Source organism: Somniosus microcephalus, chromosome 19 (assembly GCF_052327205.1).
Source record: "Somniosus microcephalus isolate GS21.2 chromosome 19, FLI_Smic_1.0, whole genome shotgun sequence".
NCBI lineage: Eukaryota > Metazoa > Chordata > Chondrichthyes > Squaliformes > Somniosidae > Somniosus > Somniosus microcephalus.
In genome coordinates, this window is record NC_141005.1 from 23,309,949 (window position 1) to 23,336,576 (window position 26,628).

The following is a 26,628-nucleotide window of genomic DNA, read 5'->3' on the forward strand; positions in this document are numbered from 1 at the left end:
AGAGAGAGCAGCAAAAAGGATGTTGATTGATTAAGAGCAGTGTGTGCGCGTGTGTGTGCAAAACGTTGAGCAGCCTGTGGCGGCAGCAAAAGCCTACTGCACCCGGTATTCCCAGGCGGTCTCCCATCCAAGTACTAACCAGGCCTGACTCTGCTTAGCTTCCGAGATCAGACGAGATCGGGCGCATTCAGACTAGTATGGCCGTAGGCATATGCTAGCTGGCTTTCTCTTTACTTAAAGCTGTCGCCCATTTTTTTCTCTTCTACGCATTCATACAAGTATTCAACACTCAATTTACATTTACAAATTTTACTCCTCCCGCAACCCCCCACCCCCCCTCCACCTCTTCTTGCTGCTCTGCCTCCCACACAAACAAACTACAAGCCCAACCCTTCATTGCCTTCTATTCAAATATTACATCAAATAAACATGCTCAAACACCAAGTCTTAAGGGCTGTAGTATCTTTCAAACTGGACAAATACCCAGGCCCGCATCAAATCTATCCCACACTCTTAAGAGAAGTAAGACACCAAATAGCACAGGCTCTCACCATCATTTTACAATCCTCTCTGGCTACAGGTGTGGTGCCCGACCACTGGAGGACTGCTAACGTGCTACCGTTCTTTCAAAAGGGAGAGAGGGATAGACCGCATAATTACAGGCCAGTCAGCCTAACCTCGGTGGTGGGAAAATTATTGGAAAAAGTTCTGAGGGACAGGAGAAATCTTCATTTAGAAAGACACGGATTAATCAGGGACAGTCAGCATGGATTTCTTAACGGAAGGTCGTGTCTGACTAACGCAATTCAATTTTTCGAGGAGGTAACAAGGAGGGTCGATGAGGGTAGTGCCTTTGATGTAGTCTATATGGATTTTAGCAAGGCTTTTGATAAGGTCCCGCATGCCAGATTGGTCACGAAAGTAAAAGCCCATGGGATCCAAGGCAAAGTGGCAAGTTGGATCCAAAATTGGCTCAGAGGCAGGAAACAAAGGGTAATGGTCGAAGGGTGTTTTTGTGACCGGAAGGCTGTTTCCAGTGGGGTTCCGCAGGGCTCACAGAATCACAGAAACCCCACAGTGCAGATAGAGGCCATTTCGGCCCATCGAGCCTGCACCGACTCAGTACTGGGCCCTTTGCTTTTTCTGGTATATATCAATGATTTGGATTTGAATGTAGGAAGTATGATTAAGAAGTTTGCAGATGATACAAAAATTGGCCGTGTGGTTAATAATGAAACAGAATGCTGTAGACTGCAGGAAGATATCAATGGACTCGTCTAGTGGGCAGAACAGTGGCAAATGGAATTCAGTTGGAATACACAATAAATGGTAGGACACTGAGAAATGCAGAGGATCAGCGGGACCTTGGAGTGCATGTCCACAGATCCCTGAAGGTAGCAGGACAGGTAGATAAAGTGGTTAAGCAGGCATACGGGATACTTGCCTTTATTAGCCGAGGCGTAGAATATAAGAGCGGGGAGGTTATGCTTCAACTGTATAAAACACTAGTTAGGCCGCAGCTAGAGTGCCGCGTGCAGTTCTGGTCACCACATTACAAGAAGGATGCGATTGCACTAGAGAAGGTGCAGAGGAGATTTCCGAGGATGTTGCCTGGGCTGGGGAATTTTAGTTATGAGGAAAGATTGGATAGGCTGGGGTTGTTTTCTTTGGAACACAGGAGGCTGAGGCGAGACCTAATTGAGGTGTGTAAAATTATGAGGGGCCGAGATAGAGTGGATAGGAAGGACCTATTTCCCTTAGCAGAAGGGTCAATAATAGATTTCAAGTAATTGGTAGGAGGTTTACAGGGAATTTGAGGAGACATTTTTTCACCCAGTGAATGGTGGGGGTCTGGAATGCACTGCCTGAAAGGGTGGTAGAGGCAGAAACCCTCATCACGTTTAAAAAGTACTTGGATATGCACTTGAACTGCCGTAACCTACAAGGCTACGGACCAAGTGCTGTAAAGTGGGATTTGGGTGGATTGCTCTTTGTCGGCTGGCACGGACAAGATGGGCCGAATGGCCTCCTTCTGTGCTGTAAATTTCTATGATTCTGCCTGATCATGTGACATCTGCCCACACGACTTCTACAAATGTTATTACATTGTAGCCAGGATTGTTTAGTTTCCAATTCCGCCCATTTTGAAGCCAGGTCTCCGTTATGGCTACTATTGCATAACCCCATGTGGCAACTTGCGCCTGCAACTCGTCAATCTCATTTGTAACGCTCCTCGCATTAACACACATGCATTTCAACAGCATGCTAGTTGGCTTTGCTTTTTTCCTGAATTTAACTGCTGCTCTTTCTACATTCTTCTTTGTTCTGTTGCTGTTTGTCCCTCCGAGTTTTCTATGCACCTTGTCTCTCCTCTCTGCTGCTGTGTCCTGGTGGCCCTCCGCCAGTGTGTGTATTTTGGCTATCTTATTTTCTTCTTCTGCTTATTTCGGCCCTGTGTCTGGAGCCCCTTGCATTTGTGTAGCAGCAGGAGAATGTGCAGCGAAGAAATGGTCAAAGGAAAGCGAGAGAGAGAGACAGAGAGAGAGAGAGAGAGAGAGCAGCAAAAAGGATGTTGATTGATTAAGAGCAGTGTGTGCGCGTGTGTGTGCAAAACGTTGAGCAGCCTGTGGCGGCAGCAAAAGCCTACTGCACCTGGTATTCCCAGGCGGTCTCCCATCCAAGTACTAACCAGGCCTGACTCTGCTTAGCTTCCGAGATCAGACGAGATCGGGCGCATTCAGACTAGTATGGCCGTAGGCATATGCTAGCTGGCTTTCTCTTTACTTAAAGCTGTCGCCCATTTTTTTCTCTTCTACGCATTCATACAAGTATTCAACACTCAATTTACATTTACAAATTTTACTCCTCCCGCAACCCCCCACCCCCCCTCCACCTCTTCTTGCTGCTCTGCCTCCCACACAAACAAACTACAAGCCCAACCCTTCATTGCCTTCTATTCAAATATTACATCAAATAAACATGCTCAAACACCAAGTCTTAAGGGCTGTAGCATCTTTCAAACTGGACAAATACCCAGGCCCGCATCAAATCTATCCCACACTCTTAAGAGAAGTAAGACACCAAATAGCACAGGCTCTCACCATCATTTTACAATCCTCTCTGGCTACAGGTGTGGTGCCCGACCACTGGAGGACTGCTAACGTGCTACCGTTCTTTCAAAAGGGAGAGAGGGATAGACCGCATAATTACAGGCCAGTCAGCCTAACCTCGGTGGTGGGAAAATTATTGGAAAAAGTTCTGAGGGACAGGAGAAATCTTCATTTAGAAAGACACGGATTAATCAGGGACAGTCAGCATGGATTTCTTAACGGAAGGTCGTGTCTGACTAATGCAATTCAATTTTTCGAGGAGGTAACAAGGAGGGTCGATGAGGGTAGTGCCTTTGATGTAGTCTATATGGATTTTAGCAAGGCTTTTGATAAGGTCCCGCATGCCAGATTGGTCATGAAAGTAAAAGCCCATGGGATCCAAGGCAAAGTGGCAAGTTGGATCCAAAATTGGCTCAGAGGCAGGAAACAAGGGTGTTTTTGTGACCGGAAGGCTGTTTCCAGTGGGGTTCCGCAGGGCTCACAGAATCACAGAAACCCCACAGTGCAGATAGAGGCCATTTCGGCCCATCGAGCCTGCACCGACTCAGTACTGGGCCCTTTGCTTTTTCTGGTATATATCAATGATTTGGATTTGAATGTAGGAAGTATGATTAAGAAGTTTGCAGATGATACAAAAATTGGCCGTGTGGTTAATAATGAAACAGAATGCTGTAGACTGCAGGAAGATATCAATGGACTCGTCTAGTGGGCAGAACAGTGGCAAATGGAATTCAGTTGGAATACACAATAAATGGTAGGACACTGAGAAATGCAGAGGATCAGCGGGACCTTGGAGTGCATGTCCACAGATCCCTGAAGGTAGCAGGACAGGTAGATAAAGTGGTTAAGCAGGCATACGGGATACTTGCCTTTATTAGCCGAGGCGTAGAATATAAGAGCGGGGAGGTTATGCTTCAACTGTATAAAACACTAGTTAGGCCGCAGCTAGAGTGCCGCGTGCAGTTCTGGTCACCACATTACAAGAAGGATGCGATTGCACTAGAGAAGGTGCAGAGGAGATTTCCGAGGATGTTGCCTGGGCTGGGGAATTTTAGTTATGAGGAAAGATTGGATAGGCTGGGGTTGTTTTCTTTGGAACACAGGAGGCTGAGGCGAGACCTAATTGAGGTGTGTAAAATTATGAGGGGCCGAGATAGAGTGGATAGGAAGGACCTATTTCCCTTAGCAGAAGGGTCAATAATAGATTTCAAGTAATTGGTAGGAGGTTTACAGGGAATTTGAGGAGACATTTTTTCACCCAGTGAATGGTGGGGGTCTGGAATGCACTGCCTGAAAGGGTGGTAGAGGCAGAAACCCTCATCACGTTTAAAAAGTACTTGGATATGCACTTGAACTGCCGTAACCTACAAGGCTACGGACCAAGTGCTGTAAAGTGGGATTTGGGTGGATTGCTCTTTGTCGGCTGGCACGGACAAGATGGGCCGAATGGCCTCCTTCTGTGCTGTAAATTTCTATGATTCTGCCTGATCATGTGACATCTGCCCACACGACTTCTACAAATGTTATTACATTGTAGCCAGGATTGTTTAGTTTCCAATTCCGCCCATTTTGAAGCCAGGTCTCCGTTATGGCTACTATTGCATAACCCCATGTGGCAACTTGCGCCTGCAACTCGTCAATCTTATTTGTAACACTCCTCGCATTAACACACATGCATTTCAACAGCATGCTAGTTGGCTTTGCTTTTTTCCTGAATTTAACTGCTGCTCTTTCTACATTCTTCTTTGTTCTGTTGCTGTTTGTCCCTCCGAGTTTTCTATGCACCTTGTCTCACCTCTCTGCTGCTGTGTCCTGGTGGCCCTCCGCCAGTGTGTGTATTTTGGCTATCTTATTTTCTTCTTCTGCTTATTTCGGCCCTGTGTCTGGAGCCCCTTGCATTTGTGTAGCAGCAGGAGAATGTGCAGCGAAGAAATGGTCAAAGGAAAGCGAGAGAGAGAGAGAGAGAGAGAGAGCAGCAAAAAGGATGTTGATTGATTAAGAGCAGTGTGTGCGCGTGTGTGTGCAAAACGTTGAGCAGCCTGTGGTGGCAGCAAAAGCCTACTGCACCTGGTATTCCCAGGCGGTCTCCCATCCAAGTACTAACCAGGCCTGACTCTGCTTAGCTTCCGAGATCAGACGAGATCGGGCGCATTCAGACTAGTATGGCCGTAGGCATATACTGGCTGGCTTTCTCTTTACTTAAAGCTGTCGCCCATTTTTTTCTCTTCTACGCATTCATACAAGTATTCAACACTCAATTTACATTTACAAATTTTACTCCTCCCGCAACCCCCCACCCCCCCTCCACCTCTTCTTGCTGCTCTGCCTCCCACACAAACAAACTACAAGCCCAACCCTTCATTGCCTTCTATTCAAATATTACATCAAATAAACATGCTCAAACACCAAGTCTTAAGGGCTGTAGCATCTTTCAAACTGGACAAATACCCAGGCCCGCATCAAATCTATCCCACACTCTTAAGAGAAGTAAGACACCAAATAGCACAGGCTCTCACCATCATTTTACAATCCTCTCTGGCTACAGGTGTGGTGCCCGACCACTGGAGGACTGCTAACATGCTACCGTTCTTTCAAAAGGGAGAGAGGGATAGACCGCATAATTACAGGCCAGTCAGCCTAACCTCGGTGGTGGGTAAATTATTGGAAAAAGTTCTGAGGGACAGGAGAAATCTTCATTTAGAAAGACACGGATTAATCAGGGACAGTCAGCATGGATTTCTTAACGGAAGGTCGTGTCTGACTAACGCAATTCAATTTTTCGAGGAGGTAACAAGGAGGGTCGATGAGGGTAGTGCCTTTGATGTAGTCTATATGGATTTTAGCAAGGCTTTTGATAAGGTCCCGCATGCCAGATTGGTCACGAAAGTAAAAGCCCATGGGATCCAAGGCAAAGTGGCAAGTTGGATCCAAAATTGGCTCAGAGGCAGGAAACAAAGGGTAATGGTCGAAGGGTGTTTTTGTGACCGGAAGGCTGTTTCCAGTGGGGTTCCGCAGGGCTCACAGAATCACAGAAACCCCACAGTGCAGATAGAGGCCATTTCGGCCCATCGAGCCTGCACCGACTCAGTACTGGGCCCTTTGCTTTTTCTGGTATATATCAATGATTTGGATTTGAATGTAGGAAGTATGATTAAGAAGTTTGCAGATGATACAAAAATTGGCCGTGTGGTTAATAATGAAACAGAATGCTGTAGACTGCAGGAAGATATCAATGGACTCGTCTAGTGGGCAGAACAGTGGCAAATGGAATTCAGTTGGAATACACAATAAATGGTAGGACACTGAGAAATGCAGAGGATCAGCGGGACCTTGGAGTGCATGTCCACAGATCCCTGAAGGTAGCAGGACAGGTAGATAAAGTGGTTAAGCAGGCATACGGGATACTTGCCTTTATTAGCCGAGGCGTAGAATATAAGAGCGGGGAGGTTATGCTTCAACTGTATAAAACACTAGTTAGGCCGCAGCTAGAGTGCCGCGTGCAGTTCTGGTCACCACATTACAAGAAGGATGCGATTGCACTAGAGAAGGTGCAGAGGAGATTTCCGAGGATGTTGCCTGGGCTGGGGAATTTTAGTTATGAGGAAAGATTGGATAGGCTGGGGTTGTTTTCTTTGGAACACAGGAGGCTGAGGCGAGACCTAATTGAGGTGTGTAAAATTATGAGGGGCCGAGATAGAGTGGATAGGAAGGACCTATTTCCCTTAGCAGAAGGGTCAATAATAGATTTCAAGTAATTGGTAGGAGGTGTACAGGGAATTTGAGGAGACATTTTTTCACCCAGTGAATGGTGGGGGTCTGGAATGCACTGCCTGAAAGGGTGGTAGAGGCAGAAACCCTCATCACGTTTAAAAAGTACTTGGATATGCACTTGAACTGCCGTAACCTACAAGGCTACGGACCAAGTGCTGTAAAGTGGGATTTGGGTGGATTGCTCTTTGTCGGCTGGCACGGACAAGATGGGCCGAATGGCCTCCTTCTGTGCTGTAAATTTCTATGATTCTGCCTGATCATGTGACATCTGCCCACACGACTTCTACAAATGTTATTACATTGTAGCCAGGATTGTTTAGTTTCCAATTCCGCCCATTTTGAAGCCAGGTCTCCGTTATGGCTACTATTGCATAACCCCATGTGGCAACTTGCGCCTGCAACTCGTCAATCTTATTTGTAACACTCCTCGCATTAACACACATGCATTTCAACAGCATGCTAGTTGGCTTTGCTTTTTTCCTGAATTTAACTGCTGCTCTTTCTACATTCTTCTTTGTTCTGTTGCTGTTTGTCCCTCCGAGTTTTCTATGCACCTTGTCTCTCCTCTCTGCTGCTGTGTCCTGGTGGCCCTCCGCCAGTGTGTGTATTTTGGCTATCTTATTTTCTTCTTCTGCTTATTTTGGCCCTGTGTCTGGAGCCCCTTGCATTTGTGTAGCAGCAGGAGAATGTGCAGCGAAGAAATGGTCAAAGGAAAGCGAGAGAGAGAGAGAGAGAGCAGCAAAAAGGATGTTGATTGATTAAGAGCAGTGTGTGCGCGTGTGTGTGCAAAACGTTGAGCAGCCTGTGGCGGCAGCAAAAGCCTACTGCACCTGGTATTCCCAGGCGGTCTCCCATCCAAGTACTAACCAGGCCTGACTCTGCTTAGCTTCCGAGATCAGACGAGATCGGGCGCATTCAGACTAGTATGGCCGTAGGCATATGCTAGCTGGCTTTCTCTTTACTTAAAGCTGTCGCCCATTTTTTTCTCTTCTACGCATTCATACAAGTATTCAACACTCAATTTACATTTACAAATTTTACTCCTCCCGCAACCCCCCACCCCCCCTCCACCTCTTCTTGCTGCTCTGCCTCCCACACAAACAAACTACAAGCCCAACCCTTCATTGCCTTCTATTCAAATATTACATCAAATAAACATGCTCAAACACCAAGTCTTAAGGGCTGTAGCATCTTTCAAACTGGACAAATACCCAGGCCCGCATCAAATCTATCCCACACTCTTAAGAGAAGTAAGACACCAAATAGCACAGGCTCTCACCATCATTTTACAATCCTCTCTGGCTACAGGTGTGGTGCCCGACCACTGGAGGACTGCTAACGTGCTACCGTTCTTTCAAAAGGGAGAGAGGGATAGACCGCATAATTACAGGCCAGTCAGCCTAACCTCGGTGGTGGGAAAATTATTGGAAAAAGTTCTGAGGGACAGGAGAAATCTTCATTTAGAAAGACACGGATTAATCAGGGACAGTCAGCATGGATTTCTTAACGGAAGGTCGTGTCTGACTAATGCAATTCAATTTTTCGAGGAGGTAACAAGGAGGGTCGATGAGGGTAGTGCCTTTGATGTAGTCTATATGGATTTTAGCAAGGCTTTTGATAAGGTCCCGCATGCCAGATTGGTCACGAAAGTAAAAGCCCATGGGATCCAAGGCAAAGTGGGAAGTTGGATCCAAAATTGGCTCAGAGGCAGGAAACAAGGGTGTTTTTGTGACCGGAAGGCTGTTTCCAGTGGGGTTCCGCAGGGCTCACAGAATCACAGAAACCCCACAGTGCAGATAGAGGCCATTTCGGCCCATCGAGCCTGCACCGACTCAGTACTGGGCCCTTTGCTTTTTCTGGTATATATCAATGATTTGGATTTGAATGTAGGAAGTATGATTAAGAAGTTTGCAGATGATACAAAAATTGGCCGTGTGGTTAATAATGAAACAGAATGCTGTAGACTGCAGGAAGATATCAATGGACTCGTCTAGTGGGCAGAACAGTGGCAAATGGAATTCAGTTGGAATACACAATAAATGGTAGGACACTGAGAAATGCAGAGGATCAGCGGGACCTTGGAGTGCATGTCCACAGATCCCTGAAGGTAGCAGGACAGGTAGATAAAGTGGTTAAGCAGGCATACGGGATACTTGCCTTTATTAGCCGAGGCGTAGAATATAAGAGCGGGGAGGTTATGCTTCAACTGTATAAAACACTAGTTAGGCCGCAGCTAGAGTGCCGCGTGCAGTTCTGGTCACCACATTACAAGAAGGATGCGATTGCACTAGAGAAGGTGCAGAGGAGATTTCCGAGGATGTTGCCTGGGCTGGGGAATTTTAGTTATGAGGAAAGATTGGATAGGCTGGGGTTGTTTTCTTTGGAACACAGGAGGCTGAGGTGAGACCTAATTGAGGTGTGTAAAATTATGAGGGGCCGAGATAGAGTGGATAGGAAGGACCTATTTCCCTTAGCAGAAGGGTCAATAATAGATTTCAAGTAATTGGTAGGAGGTTTACAGGGAATTTGAGGAGACATTTTTTCACCCAGTGAATGGTGGGGGTCTGGAATGCACTGCCTGAAAGGGTGGTAGAGGCAGAAACCCTCATCACGTTTAAAAAGTACTTGGATATGCACTTGAACTGCCGTAACCTACAAGGCTACGGACCAAGTGCTGTAAAGTGGGATTTGGGTGGATTGCTCTTTGTCGGCTGGCACGGACAAGATGGGCCGAATGGCCTCCTTCTGTGCTGTAAATTTCTATGATTCTGCCTGATCATGTGACATCTGCCCACACGACTTCTACAAATGTTATTACATTGTAGCCAGGATTGTTTAGTTTCCAATTCCGCCCATTTTGAAGCCAGGTCTCCGTTATGGCTACTATTGCATAACCCCATGTGGCAACTTGCGCCTGCAACTCGTCAATCTTATTTGTAACGCTCCTCGCATTAACACACATGCATTTCAACAGCATGCTAGTTGGCTTTGCTTTTTTCCTGAATTTAACTGCTGCTCTTTCTACATTCTTCTTTGTTCTGTTGCTGTTTGTCCCTCCGAGTTTTCTATGCACCTTGTCTCTCCTCTCTGCTGCTGTGTCCTGGTGGCCCTCCGCCAGTGTGTGTATTTTGGCTATCTTATTTTCTTCTTCTGCTTATTTCGGCCCTGTGTCTGGAGCCCCTTGCATTTGTGTAGCAGCAGGAGAATGTGCAGCGAAGAAATGGTCAAAGGAAAGCGAGAGAGAGAGAGAGAGAGAGAGAGCAGCAAAAAGGATGTTGATTGATTAAGAGCAGTGTGTGCGCGTGTGTGCAAAACGTTGAGCAGCCTGTGGCGGCAGCAAAAGCCTACTGCACCCGGTATTCCCAGGCGGTCTCCCATCCAAGTACTAACCAGGCCTGACTCTGCTTAGCTTCCGAGATCAGACGAGATCGGGCGCATTCAGACTAGTATGGCCGTAGGCATATGCTAGCTGGCTTTCTCTTTACTTAAAGCTGTCGCCCATTTTTTTCTCTTCTACGCATTCATACAAGTATTCAACACTCAATTTACATTTACAAATTTTACTCCTCCCGCAACCCCCCACCCCCCCTCCACCTCTTCTTGCTGCTCTGCCTCCCACACAAACAAACTACAAGCCCAACCCTTCATTGCCTTCTATTCAAATATTACATCAAATAAACATGCTCAAACACCAAGTCTTAAGGGCTGTAGCATCTTTCAAACTGGACAAATACCCAGGCCCGCATCAAATCTATCCCACACTCTTAAGAGAAGTAAGACACCAAATAGCACAGGCTCTCACCATCATTTTACAATCCTCTCTGGCTACAGGTGTGGTGCCCGACCACTGGAGGACTGCTAACGTGCTACCGTTCTTTCAAAAGGGAGAGAGGGATAGACCGCATAATTACAGGCCAGTCAGCCTAACCTCGGTGGTGGGAAAATTATTGGAAAAAGTTCTGAGGGACAGGAGAAATCTTCATTTAGAAAGACACGGATTAATCAGGGACAGTCAGCATGGATTTCTTAACGGAAGGTCGTGTCTGACTAACGCAATTCAATTTTTCGAGGAGGTAACAAGGAGGGTCGATGAGGGTAGTGCCTTTGATGTAGTCTATATGGATTTTAGCAAGGCTTTTGATAAGGTCCCGCATGCCAGATTGGTCACGAAAGTAAAAGCCCATGGGATCCAAGGCAAAGTGGCAAGTTGGATCCAAAATTGGCTCAGAGGCAGGAAACAAAGGGTAATGGTCGAAGGGTGTTTTTGTGACCGGAAGGCTGTTTCCAGTGGGGTTCCGCAGGGCTCACAGAATCACAGAAACCCCACAGTGCAGATAGAGGCCATTTCGGCCCATCGAGCCTGCACCGACTCAGTACTGGGCCCTTTGCTTTTTCTGGTATATATCAATGATTTGGATTTGAATGTAGGAAGTATGATTAAGAAGTTTGCAGATGATACAAAAATTGGCCGTGTGGTTAATAATGAAACAGAATGCTGTAGACTGCAGGAAGATATCAATGGACTCGTCTAGTGGGCAGAACAGTGGCAAATGGAATTCAGTTGGAATACACAATAAATGGTAGGACACTGAGAAATGCAGAGGATCAGCGGGACCTTGGAGTGCATGTCCACAGATCCCTGAAGGTAGCAGGACAGGTAGATAAAGTGGTTAAGCAGGCATACGGGATACTTGCCTTTATTAGCCGAGGCGTAGAATATAAGAGCGGGGAGGTTATGCTTCAACTGTATAAAACACTAGTTAGGCCGCAGCTAGAGTGCCGCGTGCAGTTCTGGTCACCACATTACAAGAAGGATGCGATTGCACTAGAGAAGGTGCAGAGGAGATTTCCGAGGATGTTGCCTGGGCTGGGGAATTTTAGTTATGAGGAAAGATTGGATAGGCTGGGGTTGTTTTCTTTGGAACACAGGAGGCTGAGGCGAGACCTAATTGAGATGTGTAAAATTATGAGGGGCCGAGATAGAGTGGATAGGAAGGACCTATTTCCCTTAGCAGAAGGGTCAATAATAGATTTCAAGTAATTGGTAGGAGGTTTACAGGGAATTTGAGGAGACATTTTTTCACCCAGTGAATGGTGGGGGTCTGGAATGCACTGCCTGAAAGGGTGGTAGAGGCAGAAACCCTCATCACGTTTAAAAAGTACTTGGATATGCACTTGAACTGCCGTAACCTACAAGGCTACGGACCAAGTGCTGTAAAGTGGGATTTGGGTGGATTGCTCTTTGTCGGCTGGCACGGACAAGATGGGCCGAATGGCCTCCTTCTGTGCTGTAAATTTCTATGATTCTGCCTGATCATGTGACATCTGCCCACACGACTTCTACAAATGTTATTACATTGTAGCCAGGATTGTTTAGTTTCCAATTCCGCCCATTTTGAAGCCAGGTCTCCGTTATAGCTACTATTGCATAACCCCATGTGGCAACTTGCGCCTGCAACTCGTCAATCTTATTTGTAACGCTCCTCGCATTAACACACATGCATTTCAACAGCATGCTAGTTGGCTTTGCTTTTTTCCTGAATTTAACTGCTGCTCTTTCTACATTCTTCTTTGTTCTGTTGCTGTTTGTCCCTCCGAGTTTTCTATGCACCTTGTCTCTCCTCTCTGCTGCTGTGTCCTGGTGGCCCTCCGCCAGTGTGTGTATTTTGGCTATCTTATTTTCTTCTTCTGCTTATTTCGGCCCTGTGTCTGGAGCCCCTTGCATTTGTGTAGCAGCAGGAGAATGTGCAGCGAAGAAATGGTCAAAGGAAAGCGAGAGAGAGAGACAGAGAGAGAGAGAGAGAGAGAGAGAGAGCAGCAAAAAGGATGTTGATTGATTAAGAGCAGTGTGTGCGCGTGTGTGTGCAAAACGTTGAGCAGCCTGTGGCGGCAGCAAAAGCCTACTGCACCCGGTATTCCCAGGCGGTCTCCCATCCAAGTACTAACCAGGCCTGACTCTGCTTAGCTTCCGAGATCAGACGAGATCGGGCGCATTCAGACTAGTATGGCCATAGGCATATGCTAGCTGGCTTTCTCTTTACTTAAAGCTGTCGCCCATTTTTTTCTCTTCTACGCATTCATACAAGTATTCAACACTCAATTTACATTTACAAATTTTACTCCTCCCGCAACCCCCCACCCCCCCTCCACCTCTTCTTGCTGCTCTGCCTCCCACACAAACAAACTACAAGCCCAACCCTTCATTGCCTTCTATTCAAATATTACATCAAATAAACATGCTCAAACACCAAGTCTTAAGGGCTGTAGTATCTTTCAAACTGGACAAATACCCAGGCCCGCATCAAATCTATCCCACACTCTTAAGAGAAGTAAGACACCAAATAGCACAGGCTCTCACCATCATTTTACAATCCTCTCTGGCTACAGGTGTGGTGCCCGACCACTGGAGGACTGCTAACGTGCTACCGTTCTTTCAAAAGGGAGAGAGGGATAGACCGCATAATTACAGGCCAGTCAGCCTAACCTCGGTGGTGGGAAAATTATTGGAAAAAGTTCTGAGGGACAGGAGAAATCTTCATTTAGAAAGACACGGATTAATCAGGGACAGTCAGCATGGATTTCTTAACGGAAGGTCGTGTCTGACTAACGCAATTCAATTTTTCGAGGAGGTAACAAGGAGGGTCGATGAGGGTAGTGCCTTTGATGTAGTCTATATGGATTTTAGCAAGGCTTTTGATAAGGTCCCGCATGCCAGATTGGTCACGAAAGTAAAAGCCCATGGGATCCAAGGCAAAGTGGCAAGTTGGATCCAAAATTGGCTCAGAGGCAGGAAACAAAGGGTAATGGTCGAAGGGTGTTTTTGTGACCGGAAGGCTGTTTCCAGTGGGGTTCCGCAGGGCTCAGAGAATCACAGAAACCCCACAGTGCAGATAGAGGCCATTTCGGCCCATCGAGCCTGCACCGACTCAGTACTGGGCCCTTTGCTTTTTCTGGTATATATCAATGATTTGGATTTGAATGTAGGAAGTATGATTAAGAAGTTTGCAGATGATACAAAAATTGGCCGTGTGGTTAATAATGAAACAGAATGCTGTAGACTGCAGGAAGATATCAATGGACTCGTCTAGTGGGCAGAACAGTGGCAAATGGAATTCAGTTGGAATACACAATAAATGGTAGGACACTGAGAAATGCAGAGGATCAGCGGGACCTTGGAGTGCATGTCCACAGATCCCTGAAGGTAGCAGGACAGGTAGATAAAGTGGTTAAGCAGGCATACGGGATACTTGCCTTTATTAGCCGAGGCGTAGAATATAAGAGCGGGGAGGTTATGCTTCAACTGTATAAAACACTAGTTAGGCCGCAGCTAGAGTGCCGCGTGCAGTTCTGGTCACCACATTACAAGAAGGATGCGATTGCACTAGAGAAGGTGCAGAGGAGATTTCCGAGGATGTTGCCTGGGCTGGGGAATTTTAGTTATGAGGAAAGATTGGATAGGCTGGGGTTGTTTTCTTTGGAACACAGGAGGCTGAGGCGAGACCTAATTGAGGTGTGTAAAATTATGAGGGGCCGAGATAGAGTGGATAGGAAGGACCTATTTCCCTTAGCAGAAGGGTCAATAATAGATTTCAAGTAATTGGTAGGAGGTTTACAGGGAATTTGAGGAGACATTTTTTCACCCAGTGAATGGTGGGGGTCTGGAATGCACTGCCTGAAAGGGTGGTAGAGGCAGAAACCCTCATCACGTTTAAAAAGTACTTGGATATGCACTTGAACTGCCGTAACCTACAAGGCTACGGACCAAGTGCTGTAAAGTGGGATTTGGGTGGATTGCTCTTTGTCGGCTGGCACGGACAAGATGGGCCGAATGGCCTCCTTCTGTGCTGTAAATTTCTATGATTCTGCCTGATCATGTGACATCTGCCCACACGACTTCTACAAATGTTATTACATTGTAGCCAGGATTGTTTAGTTTCCAATTCCGCCCATTTTGAAGCCAGGTCTCCGTTATAGCTACTATTGCATAACCCCATGTGGCAACTTGCGCCTGCAACTCGTCAATCTTATTTGTAACGCTCCTCGCATTAACACACATGCATTTCAACAGCATGCTAGTTGGCTTTGCTTTTTTCCTGAATTTAACTGCTGCTCTTTCTACATTCTTCTTTGTTCTGTTGCTGTTTGTCCCTCCGAGTTTTCTATGCACCTTGTCTCTCCTCTCTGCTGCTGTGTCCTGGTGGCCCTCCGCCAGTGTGTGTATTTTGGCTATCTTATTTTCTTCTTCTGCTTATTTCGGCCCTGTGTCTGGAGCCCCTTGCATTTGTGTAGCAGCAGGAGAATGTGCAGCGAAGAAATGGTCAAAGGAAAGCGAGAGAGAGAGACAGAGAGAGAGAGAGAGAGAGAGAGAGCAGCAAAAAGGATGTTGATTGATTAAGAGCAGTGTGTGCGCGTGTGTGTGCAAAACGTTGAGCAGCCTGTGGCGGCAGCAAAAGCCTACTGCACCCGGTATTCCCAGGCGGTCTCCCATCCAAGTACTAACCAGGCCTGACTCTGCTTAGCTTCCGAGAATCAGACGAGATCGGGCGCATTCAGACTAGTATGGCCGTAGGCATATGCTAGCTGGCTTTCTCTTTACTTAAAGCTGTCGCCCATTTTTTTCTCTTCTACGCATTCATACAAGTATTCAACACTCAATTTACATTTACAAATTTTACTCCTCCCGCAACCCCCCACCCCCCCTCCACCTCTTCTTGCTGCTCTGCCTCCCACACAAACAAACTACAAGCCCAACCCTTCATTGCCTTCTATTCAAATATTACATCAAATAAACATGCTCAAACACCAAGTCTTAAGGGCTGTAGTATCTTTCAAACTGGACAAATACCCAGGCCCGCATCAAATCTATCCCACACTCTTAAGAGAAGTAAGACACCAAATAGCACAGGCTCTCACCATCATTTTACAATCCTCTCTGGCTACAGGTGTGGTGCCCGACCACTGGAGGACTGCTAACGTGCTACCGTTCTTTCAAAAGGGAGAGAGGGATAGACCGCATAATTACAGGCCAGTCAGCCTAACCTCGGTGGTGGGAAAATTATTGGAAAAAGTTCTGAGGGACAGGAGAAATCTTCATTTAGAAAGACACGGATTAATCAGGGACAGTCAGCATGGATTTCTTAACGGAAGGTCGTGTCTGACTAACGCAATTCAATTTTTCGAGGAGGTAACAAGGAGGGTCGATGAGGGTAGTGCCTTTGATGTAGTCTATATGGATTTTAGCAAGGCTTTTGATAAGGTCCCGCATGCCAGATTGGTCACGAAAGTAAAAGCCCATGGGATCCAAGGCAAAGTGGCAAGTTGGATCCAAAATTGGCTCAGAGGCAGGAAACAAGGGTGTTTTTGTGACCGGAAGGCTGTTTCCAGTGGGGTTCCGCAGGGCTCACAGAATCACAGAAACCCCACAGTGCAGATAGAGGCCATTTCGGCCCATCGAGCCTGCACCGACTCAGTACTGGGCCCTTTGCTTTTTCTGGTATATATCAATGATTTGGATTTGAATGTAGGAAGTATGATTAAGAAGTTTGCAGATGATACAAAAATTGGCCGTGTGGTTAATAATGAAACAGAATGCTGTAGACTGCAGGAAGATATCAATGGACTCGTCTAGTGGGCAGAACAGTGGCAAATGGAATTCAGTTGGAATACACAATAAATGGTAGGACACTGAGAAATGCAGAGGATCAGCGGGACCTTGGAGTGCATGTCCACAGATCCCTGAAGGTAGCAGGACAGGTAGATAAAGTGGTTAAGCAGGCATACGGGATACTTGCCTTTATTAGCCGAGGCGTAGAATATAAGAGCGGGGAGGTTATGCTTCAACTGTATAAAACACTAGTTAGGCCGCAGCTAGAGTGCCGCGTGCAGTTCTGGTCACCACATTACAAGAAGGATGCGATTGCACTAGAGAAGGTGCAGAGGAGATTTCCGAGGATGTTGCCTGGGCTGGGGAATTTTAGTTATGAGGAAAGATTGGATAGGCTGGGGTTGTTTTCTTTGGAACACAGGAGGCTGAGGCGAGACCTAATTGAGGTGTGTAAAATTATGAGGGGCCGAGATAGAGTGGATAGGAAGGACCTATTTCCCTTAGCAGAAGGGTCAATAATAGATTTCAAGTAATTGGTAGGAGGTTTACAGGGAATTTGAGGAGACATTTTTTCACCCAGTGAATGGTGGGGGTCTGGAATGCACTGCCTGAAAGGGTGGTAGAGGCAGAAACCCTCATCACGTTTAAAAAGTACTTGGATATGCACTTGAACTGCCGTAACCTACAAGGCTACGGACCAAGTGCTGTAAAGTGGGATTTGGGTGGATTGCTCTTTGTCGGCTGGCACGGACAAGATGGGCCGAATGGCCTCCTTCTGTGCTGTAAATTTCTATGATTCTGCCTGATCATGTGACATCTGCCCACACGACTTCTACAAATGTTATTACATTGTAGCCAGGATTGTTTAGTTTCCAATTCCGCCCATTTTGAAGCCAGGTCTCCGTTATGGCTACTATTGCATAACCCCATGTGGCAACTTGCGCCTGCAACTCGTCAATCTCATTTGTAACGCTCCTCGCATTAACACACATGCATTTCAACAGCATGCTAGTTGGCTTTGCTTTTTTCCTGAATTTAACTGCTGCTCTTTCTACATTCTTCTTTGTTCTGTTGCTGTTTGTCCCTCCGAGTTTTCTATGCACCTTGTCTCTCCTCTCTGCTGCTGTGTCCTGGTGGCCCTCCGCCAGTGTGTGTATTTTGGCTATCTTATTTTCTTCTTCTGCTTATTTCGGCCCTGTGTCTGGAGCCCCTTGCATTTGTGTAGCAGCAGGAGAATGTGCAGCGAAGAAATGGTCAAAGGAAAGCGAGAGAGAGAGACAGAGAGAGAGAGAGAGAGAGAGAGAGCAGCAAAAAGGATGTTGATTGATTAAGAGCAGTGTGTGCGCGTGTGTGTGCAAAACGTTGAGCAGCCTGTGGCGGCAGCAAAAGCCTACTGCACCCGGTATTCCCAGGCGGTCTCCCATCCAAGTACTAACCAGGCCTGACTCTGCTTAGTTTCACGAGATCAGACGAGATCGGGCGCATTCAGACTAGTATGGCCGTAGGCATATGCTAGCTGGCTTTCTCTTTACTTAAAGCTGTCGCCCATTTTTTTCTCTTCTACGCATTCATACAAGTATTCAACACTCAATTTACATTTACAAATTTTACTCCTCCCGCAACCCCCCAGCCCCCCTCCACCTCTTCTTGCTGCTCTGCCTCCCACACAAACAAACTACAAGCCCAACCCTTCATTGCCTTCTATTCAAATATTACATCAAATAAACATGCTCAAACACCAAGTCTTAAGGGCTGTAGTATCTTTCAAACTGGACAAATACCCAGGCCCGCATCAAATCTATCCCACACTCTTAAGAGAAGTAAGACACCAAATAGCACAGGCTCTCACCATCATTTTACAATCCTCTCTGGCTACAGGTGTGGTGCCCGACCACTGGAGGACTGCTAACGTGCTACCGTTCTTTCAAAAGGGAGAGAGGGATAGACCGCATAATTACAGGCCAGTCAGCCTAACCTCGGTGGTGGGAAAATTATTGGAAAAAGTTCTGAGGGACAGGAGAAATCTTCATTTAGAAAGACACGGATTAATCAGGGACAGTCAGCATGGATTTCTTAACGGAAGGTCGTGTCTGACTAACGCAATTCAATTTTTCGAGGAGGTAACAAGGAGGGTCGATGAGGGTAGTGCCTTTGATGTAGTCTATATGGATTTTAGCAAGGCTTTTGATAAGGTCCCGCATGCCAGATTGGTCACGAAAGTAAAAGCCCATGGGATCCAAGGCAAAGTGGCAAGTTGGATCCAAAATTGGCTCAGAGGCAGGAAACAAAGGGTAATGGTCGAAGGGTGTTTTTGTGACCGGAAGGCTGTTTCCAGTGGGGTTCCGCAGGGCTCACAGAATCACAGAAACCCCACAGTGCAGATAGAGGCCATTTCGGCCCATCGAGCCTGCACCGACTCAGTACTGGGCCCTTTGCTTTTTCTGGTATATATCAATGATTTGGATTTGAATGTAGGAAGTATGATTAAGAAGTTTGCAGATGATACAAAAATTGGCCGTGTGGTTAATAATGAAACAGAATGCTGTAGACTGCAGGAAGATATCAATGGACTCGTCTAGTGGGCAGAACAGTGGCAAATGGAATTCAGTTGGAATACACAATAAATGGTAGGACACTGAGAAATGCAGAGGATCAGCGGGACCTTGGAGTGCATGTCCACAGATCCCTGAAGGTAGCAGGACAGGTAGATAAAGTGGTTAAGCAGGCATACGGGATACTTGCCTTTATTAGCCGAGGCGTAGAATATAAGAGCGGGGAGGTTATGCTTCAACTGTATAAAACACTAGTTAGGCCGCAGCTAGAGTGCCGCGTGCAGTTCTGGTCACCACATTACAAGAAGGATGCGATTGCACTAGAGAAGGTGCAGAGGAGATTTCCGAGGATGTTGCCTGGGCTGGGGAATTTTAGTTATGAGGAAAGATTGGATAGGCTGGGGTTGTTTTCTTTGGAACACAGGAGGCTGAGGCGAGACCTAATTGAGGTGTGTAAAATTATGAGGGGCCGAGATAGAGTGGATAGGAAGGACCTATTTCCCTTAGCAGAAGGGTCAATAATAGATTTCAAGTAATTGGTAGGAGGTTTACAGGGAATTTGAGGAGACATTTTTTCACCCAGTGAATGGTGGGGGTCTGGAATGCACTGCCTGAAAGGGTGGTAGAGGCAGAAACCCTCATCACGTTTAAAAAGTACTTGGATATGCACTTGAACTGCCGTAACCTACAAGGCTACGGACCAAGTGCTGTAAAGTGGGATTTGGGTGGATTGCTCTTTGTCGGCTGGCACGGACAAGATGGGCCGAATGGCCTCCTTCTGTGCTGTAAATTTCTATGATTCTGCCTGATCATGTGACATCTGCCCACACGACTTCTACAAATGTTATTACATTGTAGCCAGGATTGTTTAGTTTCCAATTCCGCCCATTTTGAAGCCAGGTCTCCGTTATGGCTACTATTGCATAACCCCATGTGGCAACTTGCGCCTGCAACTCGTCAATCTTATTTGTAACGCTCCTCGCATTAACACACATGCATTTCAACAGCATGCTAGTTGGCTTTGCTTTTTTCCTGAATTTAACTGCTGCTCTTTCTACATTCTTCTTTGTTCTGTTGCTGTTTGTCCCTCCGAGTTTTCTATGCACCTTGTCTCACCTCTCTGCTGCTGTGTCCTGGTGGCCCTCCGCCAGTGTGTGTATTTTGGCTATCTTATTTTCTTCTTCTGCTTATTTCGGCCCTGTGTCTGGAGCCCCTTGCATTTGTGTAGCAGCAGGAGAATGTGCAGCGAAGAAATGGTCAAAGGAAAGCGAGAGAGAGAGAGAGAGAGAGAGAGAGCAGCAAAAAGGATGTTGATTGATTAAGAGCAGTGTGTGCGCGTGTGTGTGCAAAACGTTGAGCAGCCTGTAGCGGCAGCAAAAGCCTACTGCACCTGGTATTCCCAGGCGGTCTCCCATCCAAGTACTAACCAGGCCTGACTCTGCTTAGCTTCCGAGATCAGACGAGATCGGGCGCATTCAGACTAGTATGGCCGTAGGCATATACTGGCTGGCTTTCTCTTTACTTAAAGCTGTCGCCCATTTTTTTCTCTTCTACGCATTCATACAAGTATTCAACACTCAATTTACATTTACAAATTTTACTCCTCCCGCAACCCCCCACCCCCCCTCCACCTCTTCTTGCTGCTCTGCCTCCCACACAAACAAACTACAAGCCCAACCCTTCATTGCCTTCTATTCAAATATTACATCAAATAAACATGCTCAAACACCAAGTCTTAAGGGCTGTAGCATCTTTCAAACTGGACAAATACCCAGGCCCGCATCAAATCTATCCCACACTCTTAAGAGAAGTAAGACACCAAATAGCACAGGCTCTCACCATCATTTTACAATCCTCTCTGGCTACAGGTGTGGTGCCCGACCACTGGAGGACTGCTAACATGCTACCGTTCTTTCAAAAGGGAGAGAGGGATAGACCGCATAATTACAGGCCAGTCAGCCTAACCTCGGTGGTGGGTAAATTATTGGAAAAAGTTCTGAGGGACAGGAGAAATCTTCATTTAGAAAGACACGGATTAATCAGGGACAGTCAGCATGGATTTCTTAACGGAAGGTCGTGTCTGACTAACGCAATTCAATTTTTCGAGGAGGTAACAAGGAGGGTCGATGAGGGTAGTGCCTTTGATGTAGTCTATATGGATTTTAGCAAGGCTTTTGATAAGGTCCCGCATGCCAGATTGGTCACGAAAGTAAAAGCCCATGGGATCCAAGGCAAAGTGGCAAGTTGGATCCAAAATTGGCTCAGAGGCAGGAAACAAAGGGTAATGGTCGAAGGGTGTTTTTGTGACCGGAAGGCTGTTTCCAGTGGGGTTCCGCAGGGCTCACAGAATCACAGAAACCCCACAGTGCAGATAGAGGCCATTTCGGCCCATCGAGCCTGCACCGACTCAGTACTGGGCCCTTTGCTTTTTCTGGTATATATCAATGATTTGGATTTGAATGTAGGAAGTATGATTAAGAAGTTTGCAGATGATACAAAAATTGGCCGTGTGGTTAATAATGAAACAGAATGCTGTAGACTGCAGGAAGATATCAATGGACTCGTCTAGTGGGCAGAACAGTGGCAAATGGAATTCAGTTGGAATACACAATAAATGGTAGGACACTGAGAAATGCAGAGGATCAGCGGGACCTTGGAGTGCATGTCCACAGATCCCTGAAGGTAGCAGGACAGGTAGATAAAGTGGTTAAGCAGGCATACGGGATACTTGCCTTTATTAGCCGAGGCGTAGAATATAAGAGCGGGGAGGTTATGCTTCAACTGTATAAAACACTAGTTAGGCCGCAGCTAGAGTGCCGCGTGCAGTTCTGGTCACCACATTACAAGAAGGATGCGATTGCACTAGAGAAGGTGCAGAGGAGATTTCCGAGGATGTTGCCTGGGCTGGGGAATTTTAGTTATGAGGAAAGATTGGATAGGCTGGGGTTGTTTTCTTTGGAACACAGGAGGCTGAGGCGAGACCTAATTGAGGTGTGTAAAATTATGAGGGGCCGAGATAGAGTGGATAGGAAGGACCTATTTCCCTTAGCAGAAGGGTCAATAATAGATTTCAAGTAATTGGTAGGAGGTTTACAGGGAATTTGAGGAGACATTTTTTCACCCAGTGAATGGTGGGGGTCTGGAATGCACTGCCTGAAAGGGTGGTAGAGGCAGAAACCCTCATCACGTTTAAAAAGTACTTGGATATGCACTTGAACTGCCGTAACCTACAAGGCTACGGACCAAGTGCTGTAAAGTGGGATTTGGGTGGATTGCTCTTTGTCGGCTGGCACGGACAAGATGGGCCGAATGGCCTCCTTCTGTGCTGTAAATTTCTATGATTCTGCCTGATCATGTGACATCTGCCCACACGACTTCTACAAATGTTATTACATTGTAGCCAGGATTGTTTAGTTTCCAATTCCGCCCATTTTGAAGCCAGGTCTCCGTTATGGCTACTATTGCATAACCCCATGTGGCAACTTGCGCCTGCAACTCGTCAATCTTATTTGTAACACTCCTCGCATTAACACACATGCATTTCAACAGCATGCTAGTTGGCTTTGCTTTTTTCCTGAATTTAACTGCTGCTCTTTCTACATTCTTCTTTGTTCTGTTGCTGTTTGTCCCTCCGAGTTTTCTATGCACCTTGTCTCTCCTCTCTGCTGCTGTGTCCTGGTGGCCCTCCGCCAGTGTGTGTATTTTGGCTATCTTATTTTCTTCTTCTGCTTATTTTGGCCCTGTGTCTGGAGCCCCTTGCATTTGTGTAGCAGCAGGAGAATGTGCAGCGAAGAAATGGTCAAAGGAAAGCGAGAGAGAGAGAGAGAGAGCAGCAAAAAGGATGTTGATTGATTAAGAGCAGTGTGTGCGCGTGTGTGTGCAAAACGTTGAGCAGCCTGTGGCGGCAGCAAAAGCCTACTGCACCTGGTATTCCCAGGCGGTCTCCCATCCAAGTACTAACCAGGCCTGACTCTGCTTAGCTTCCGAGATCAGACGAGATCGGGCGCATTCAGACTAGTATGGCCGTAGGCATATGCTAGCTGGCTTTCTCTTTACTTAAAGCTGTCGCCCATTTTTTTCTCTTCTACGCATTCATACAAGTATTCAACACTCAATTTACATTTACAAATTTTACTCCTCCCGCAACCCCCCACCCCCCCTCCACCTCTTCTTGCTGCTCTGCCTCCCACACAAACAAACTACAAGCCCAACCCTTCATTGCCTTCTATTCAAATATTACATCAAATAAACATGCTCAAACACCAAGTCTTAAGGGCTGTAGCATCTTTCAAACTGGACAAATACCCAGGCCCGCATCAAATCTATCCCACACTCTTAAGAGAAGTAAGACACCAAATAGCACAGGCTCTCACCATCATTTTACAATCCTCTCTGGCTACAGGTGTGGTGCCCGACCACTGGAGGACTGCTAACGTGCTACCGTTCTTTCAAAAGGGAGAGAGGGATAGACCGCATAATTACAGGCCAGTCAGCCTAACCTCGGTGGTGGGAAAATTATTGGAAAAAGTTCTGAGGGACAGGAGAAATCTTCATTTAGAAAGACACGGATTAATCAGGGACAGTCAGCATGGATTTCTTAACGGAAGGTCGTGTCTGACTAATGCAATTCAATTTTTCGAGGAGGTAACAAGGAGGGTCGATGAGGGTAGTGCCTTTGATGTAGTCTATATGGATTTTAGCAAGGCTTTTGATAAGGTCCCGCATGCCAGATTGGTCACGAAAGTAAAAGCCCATGGGATCCAAGGCAAAGTGGCAAGTTGGATCCAAAATTGGCTCAGAGGCAGGAAACAAGGGTGTTTTTGTGACCGGAAGGCTGTTTCCAGTGGGGTTCCGCAGGGCTCACAGAATCACAGAAACCCCACAGTGCAGATAGAGGCCATTTCGGCCCATCGAGCCTGCACCGACTCAGTACTGGGCCCTTTGCTTTTTCTGGTATATATCAATGATTTGGATTTGAATGTAGGAAGTATGATTAAGAAGTTTGCAGATGATACAAAAATTGGCCGTGTGGTTAATAATGAAACAGAATGCTGTAGACTGCAGGAAGATATCAATGGACTCGTCTAGTGGGCAGAACAGTGGCAAATGGAATTCAGTTGGAATACACAATAAATGGTAGGACACTGAGAAATGCAGAGGATCAGCGGGACCTTGGAGTGCATGTCCACAGATCCCTGAAGGTAGCAGGACAGGTAGATAAAGTGGTTAAGCAGGCATACGGGATACTTGCCTTTATTAGCCGAGGCGTAGAATATAAGAGCGGGGAGGTTATGCTTCAACTGTATAAAACACTAGTTAGGCCGCAGCTAGAGTGCCGCGTGCAGTTCTGGTCACCACATTACAAGAAGGATGCGATTGCACTAGAGAAGGTGCAGAGGAGATTTCCGAGGATGTTGCCTGGGCTGGGGAATTTTAGTTATGAGGAAAGATTGGATAGGCTGGGGTTGTTTTCTTTGGAACACAGGAGGCTGAGGTGAGACCTAATTGAGGTGTGTAAAATTATGAGGGGCCGAGATAGAGTGGATAGGAAGGACCTATTTCCCTTAGCAGAAGGGTCAATAATAGATTTCAAGTAATTGGTAGGAGGTTTACAGGGAATTTGAGGAGACATTTTTTCACCCAGTGAATGGTGGGGGTCTGGAATGCACTGCCTGAAAGGGTGGTAGAGGCAGAAACCCTCATCACGTTTAAAAAGTACTTGGATATGCACTTGAACTGCCGTAACCTACAAGGCTACGGACCAAGTGCTGTAAAGTGGGATTTGGGTGGATTGCTCTTTGTCGGCTGGCACGGACAAGATGGGCCGAATGGCCTCCTTCTGTGCTGTAAATTTCTATGATTCTGCCTGATCATGTGACATCTGCCCACACGACTTCTACAAATGTTATTACATTGTAGCCAGGATTGTTTAGTTTCCAATTCCGCCCATTTTGAAGCCAGGTCTCCGTTATGGCTACTATTGCATAACCCCATGTGGCAACTTGCGCCTGCAACTCGTCAATCTTATTTGTAACGCTCCTCGCATTAACACACATGCATTTCAACAGCATGCTAGTTGGCTTTGCTTTTTTCCTGAATTTAACTGCTGCTCTTTCTACATTCTTCTTTGTTCTGTTGCTGTTTGTCCCTCCGAGTTTTCTATGCACCTTGTCTCTCCTCTCTGCTGCTGTGTCCTGGTGGCCCTCCGCCAGTGTGTGTATTTTGGCTATCTTATTTTCTTCTTCTGCTTATTTCGGCCCTGTGTCTGGAGCCCCTTGCATTTGTGTAGCAGCAGGAGAATGTGCAGCGAAGAAATGGTCAAAGGAAAGCGAGAGAGAGAGAGAGAGAGAGAGAGCAGCAAAAAGGATGTTGATTGATTAAGAGCAGTGTGTGCGCGTGTGTGTGCAAAACGTTGAGCAGCCTGTAGCGGCAGCAAAAGCCTACTGCACCTGGTATTCCCAGGCGGTCTCCCATCCAAGTACTAACCAGGCCTGACTCTGCTTAGCTTCCGAGATCAGACGAGATCGGGCGCATTCAGACTAGTATGGCCGTAGGCATATGCTGGCTGGCTTTCTCTTTACTTAAAGCTGTCGCCCATTTTTTTCTCTTCTACGCATTCATACAAGTATTCAACACTCAATTTACATTTACAAATTTTACTCCTCCCGCAACCCCCCACCCCCCCTCCACCTCTTCTTGCTGCTCTGCCTCCCACACAAACAAACTACAAGCCCAACCCTTCATTGCCTTCTATTCAAATATTACATCAAATAAACATGCTCAAACACCAAGTCTTAAGGGCTGTAGCATCTTTCAAACTGGACAAATACCCAGGCCCGCATCAAATCTATCCCACACTCTTAAGAGAAGTAAGACACCAAATAGCACAGGCTCTCACCATCATTTTACAATCCTCTCTGGCTACAGGTGTGGTGCCCGACCACTGGAGGACTGCTAACGTGCTACCGTTCTTTCAAAAGGGAGAGAGGGATAGACCGCATAATTACAGGCCAGTCAGCCTAACCTCGGTGGTGGGTAAATTATTGGAAAAAGTTCTGAGGGACAGGAGAAATCTTCATTTAGAAAGACACGGATTAATCAGGGACAGTCAGCATGGATTTCTTAACGGAAGGTCGTGTCTGACTAACGCAATTCAATTTTTCGAGGAGGTAACAAGGAGGGTCGATGAGGGTAGTGCCTTTGATGTAGTCTATATGGATTTTAGCAAGGCTTTTGATAAGGTCCCGCATGCCAGATTGGTCACGAAAGTAAAAGCCCATGGGATCCAAGGCAAAGTGGCAAGTTGGATCCAAAATTGGCTCAGAGGCAGGAAACAAAGGGTAATGGTCGAAGGGTGTTTTTGTGACCGGAAGGCTGTTTCCAGTGGGGTTCCGCAGGGCTCACAGAATCACAGAAACCCCACAGTGCAGATAGAGGCCATTTCGGCCCATCGAGCCTGCACCGACTCAGTACTGGGCCCTTTGCTTTTTCTGGTATATATCAATGATTTGGATTTGAATGTAGGAAGTATGATTAAGAAGTTTGCAGATGATACAAAAATTGGCCGTGTGGTTAATAATGAAACAGAATG

General features: G+C 46.5%; 9 non-coding genes and 2 pseudogenes across 9 annotated transcripts; all 11 read right to left on the reverse strand.

Moving 5' to 3' along the window:
* Window positions 1-90: 90 nt before the first annotated feature.
* LOC147103900 (5S ribosomal RNA) lies at window positions 91-209 on the reverse strand. Its single transcript, XR_015072578.1, has one exon. It is a non-coding gene; the product is annotated as a 5S ribosomal RNA (ribosomal RNA).
* A 2,431-nt stretch (window positions 210-2,640) lies between these two features.
* On the reverse strand, window positions 2,641-2,759 carry LOC147103901 (5S ribosomal RNA). Its single transcript, XR_015072415.1, has one exon. It is a non-coding gene; the product is annotated as a 5S ribosomal RNA (ribosomal RNA).
* A 2,406-nt stretch (window positions 2,760-5,165) lies between these two features.
* Window positions 5,166-5,284, reverse strand: LOC147103902 (5S ribosomal RNA). Its single transcript, XR_015072416.1, has one exon. It is a non-coding gene; the product is annotated as a 5S ribosomal RNA (ribosomal RNA).
* A 2,415-nt stretch (window positions 5,285-7,699) lies between these two features.
* LOC147103903 (5S ribosomal RNA) lies at window positions 7,700-7,818 on the reverse strand. Its single transcript, XR_015072417.1, has one exon. It is a non-coding gene; the product is annotated as a 5S ribosomal RNA (ribosomal RNA).
* Window positions 7,819-10,222: 2,404 nt separating this feature from the next.
* LOC147103904 (5S ribosomal RNA) lies at window positions 10,223-10,341 on the reverse strand. The gene has a single exon (XR_015072579.1). It is a non-coding gene; the product is annotated as a 5S ribosomal RNA (ribosomal RNA).
* A 2,437-nt stretch (window positions 10,342-12,778) lies between these two features.
* Window positions 12,779-12,897, reverse strand: LOC147103905 (5S ribosomal RNA). Its single transcript, XR_015072626.1, has one exon. It is a non-coding gene; the product is annotated as a 5S ribosomal RNA (ribosomal RNA).
* Window positions 12,898-15,332: 2,435 nt separating this feature from the next.
* Window positions 15,333-15,452, reverse strand: LOC147103906 (5S ribosomal RNA; annotated as a pseudogene).
* Window positions 15,453-17,872: 2,420 nt separating this feature from the next.
* LOC147103907 (5S ribosomal RNA) lies at window positions 17,873-17,992 on the reverse strand (annotated as a pseudogene).
* A 2,423-nt stretch (window positions 17,993-20,415) lies between these two features.
* LOC147103908 (5S ribosomal RNA) lies at window positions 20,416-20,534 on the reverse strand. Its single transcript, XR_015072418.1, has one exon. It is a non-coding gene; the product is annotated as a 5S ribosomal RNA (ribosomal RNA).
* A 2,415-nt stretch (window positions 20,535-22,949) lies between these two features.
* LOC147103909 (5S ribosomal RNA) lies at window positions 22,950-23,068 on the reverse strand. Its single transcript, XR_015072419.1, has one exon. It is a non-coding gene; the product is annotated as a 5S ribosomal RNA (ribosomal RNA).
* A 2,406-nt stretch (window positions 23,069-25,474) lies between these two features.
* On the reverse strand, window positions 25,475-25,593 carry LOC147103910 (5S ribosomal RNA). The gene has a single exon (XR_015072420.1). It is a non-coding gene; the product is annotated as a 5S ribosomal RNA (ribosomal RNA).
* Between the last annotated feature and the right edge of the window lie 1,035 nt (window positions 25,594-26,628).